This window comes from Triticum dicoccoides, chromosome 6B, assembly GCF_002162155.2.
Source record: "Triticum dicoccoides isolate Atlit2015 ecotype Zavitan chromosome 6B, WEW_v2.0, whole genome shotgun sequence".
In the NCBI taxonomy this organism is placed as follows: domain Eukaryota; kingdom Viridiplantae; phylum Streptophyta; class Magnoliopsida; order Poales; family Poaceae; genus Triticum; species Triticum dicoccoides.
Genome location: NC_041391.1, coordinates 143,936,018 through 143,938,880, shown reverse-complemented (window position 1 = coordinate 143,938,880; position 2,863 = coordinate 143,936,018). Strand labels below are relative to the sequence as shown.

The window sequence follows — 2,863 nt, the reverse complement described above, 5'->3', positions numbered from 1 at the left end:
CCATGTTTATTTGACACTCATCACAACATAATCCATGTTTTCACTATGAGCAACACATATTCTAGAAAGTGACACATGAGAAGCACAAAGTTAGTAGTACTTCTTAATCGTATTTGAGTCTTGCTGAAGAAACTTGAGCGTTGAATGAAGTTAGCAATCTGAAGTTCTAATACATCTCTCCTTTGAATATTTTTAGTAAGAACAATATGAATTCAAAATAAGGATGTCAACCATTAAGCAAACAATCTTACTGGACCAAGATATCTTATGCATTGCTTCTTCAGCAGAGCCCTTGGACATTCCGGAAGATCTACATCTTTTCCCTCACCAATATCAAGCCTGAATATGTAAAAATAAAAGAGGCCAATTTATATGCAACATACAATGGACGTATCTTGCAGAAAAATGACAAATATCTACATATGACTGCATGATTTCATTCGAACAAGAAAGATATCATATACACAATCACATTCATGTTGTTACCAGTAGAAGAACGGTTGGCCAGCCTGGGTCTGGCACCAGACATCATAGTAGAAATACAGGTTGTGCCCGCGTCTGTGTCTTGGATCAATCTACACGACGACAGATGAATTTCAGAAAAAAGTTGCAAATAGAAGTCCAAGTCAACAGATCTGTCAGATCATCAAGAAGTTTCGACAACAACAAGATGTGCAACTTTTACAATCAGTGTTCACACTTCACAGCTAACAAAAACTCCCAAGTCAACTTATTCTTTTCACACATGTACAGTTGAAAGCAAGTATCCAGCAAATGCAATAATACAAAAATTAGATTAAAAACAGCAGCGGATGTGTACTCACAGCCTCGATCCAGTGCTGGAAAGCCAGCTTGAGAGCCTTACCGTCCCTCGATAAACCCTGACCCACCTGCATCAAGCTCAGGAACATGTGTAAACATGAAGGGAAATTCCAATCAAAATAATCGTTTTCTTATGGTGGCGATTTATGCAGGGCAGCAAGACACCTTGGATGCATTGACGCTGACGCGCCTCCAGCGCGAGGCAGCAGTCTCCGGCTCCGGGCCGTCGTAGAAAGAGACGGTGTTGTGGTTAAGCCGCGCGAACTCCAGTGCTTGCCACCTTGATGAACGAATCCCAACCAGTAAACAGGTTAATTTTCAGCAGCCGTAACCATCAACTCAAACCAAATCAGGCACTGCCGACACCAAAACCTCCGTTCATGGAAGCCAGCTCAGGATAGGGCAACAACCAAGAAAAGGGCAGCAGCAATAGGCGCAGAATCCAAGAAATGGGGACCAGACCAAATGGATGAAAAGAAGCAAAAGGGTTTGTTTTTCTGTAGGATCTGGTTACCAGAGCTCCTCGACGACGACAACAGCGGAGTCGGCGAGGTTGCGCCTAGTTCGGTAGCTCCGGTACACCTTCTGCACCTTGGTCGCCGCACCATTCGCGTCGCTTCCAGGCAGCGAGGAGAGCTCCGTGTGTGCCAGCTCCAGCACAGCAGAGTCCATGTGCTCCAGCTCGGTCGCCGGAGGAGGCATCGCCGTTTCCACCTCCATCTATCGAGGCAATGGTTAGTCTTGTCGAGGAGTAAGAGGAGGAGGCAGGAATTTATGCCCTTGCACTGCAGTGTTTAACACGAGAGATAATTGGAGAATAATCTAAGGACATGAATAGACACTTGACAGTAACTGGACGCGAGTATTCTGTTCCCAGAACAACTTAGTGCGTTCGTATTCTGTTCCCAGAATAATTTGGTATTCTGTTCTGGGACTAGTACTAGTGGATGAAGGTGGCTTCTAGATACATAAAGCGTAAAAAAGCAATTACCTTGATCTGTACTCATCTCACGGTGTCCGTAATACTACCTTCCATACAGGATCCAGTTTTCTCTTTTTTTTGGATTTTTTTAGGGACCAGCATATTTGTTGTGCAGCACCAGGTTGAGCATCCTCCATCTCTACTCAACGACACCAGATGCAAGGCGAGTTCATCCCTGCAGATATATTTAGTAGAACGCCAATGTGGAAGTATGGACCGCTCTCCGGAGCACTGGCGGGACCGCGGGCGTGACCGGGACCGGCACTCCCCACCGCGTCGCTCCCGCTCGCCGGCGCGTTCCGACCGCTCTGATGTCTCCCCCCCCCCCAAGGCGGTACGATCCTCCCCGGCGGCAGGCGCAGCTCCCCCCAGGGGTGGTCCCAACAACCGCAATGGCCGCGGGGCTTTTGAGAAGAAGAAGAAGAAGCGTGCTGCTCAGCAGCAGGCGGCCGCGGCATCCAGCCCGGCGTCCTCCGTGTCCAACCCCTCCACCACTCCTACGGTGGCGGCGACCTGGCCACTGGCCCCGGTGGTGACGTGCTTCAACTGTGGCGTGGAGGGGCACTGCCAGGTGGACTGCAAACAGCCCCCGTCGTGCTTCAAGTGCAAGAGGTCCGACCACCCTGTTGCGCTTTGTCCGGACCATCAGGCTCCCGGGGTGCTCGGCCTCTTTGGCTATGCCTTGGACGACATTGGCTTCTTCTAGATGGATCTTCACTACAAAAAAAAATACACTTCCGTGATGATACGTGTTTGTCATAGTAGATCGCGTTTTTTGTCATGCATGTACATCCATGATGATTTTATGACAGAATCAAGATAGTCATACCTGTGCTGTCGTAGAAGTGTTCCATGACATTACCAAAATTATCATCACGGAAGTGTCCACTTCCATGACGATAAATCGCGCGTCACAGAAGTGCTTTCGTCAAGGGTGACCGACACGTGGCATCCACCGTAACGGAACGCCGTTAAGCTATCGGGTCGGGTTTTGGATCCGGTACCCCGTTAACAGCCCCGACCAATGGGGATTTTCCACGTGTAAAATCATCATTGGCT

The 2,863-nt window shown here is 48.5% G+C and overlaps 1 pseudogene; it reads right to left on the bottom strand.

Annotated features, from left to right (window-relative positions):
* LOC119325601 overlaps window positions 1–1,565 on the bottom strand; it is an 8,158-nt pseudogene extending 6,593 nt beyond the window's left edge.
* Between the last annotated feature and the right edge of the window lie 1,298 nt (window positions 1,566–2,863).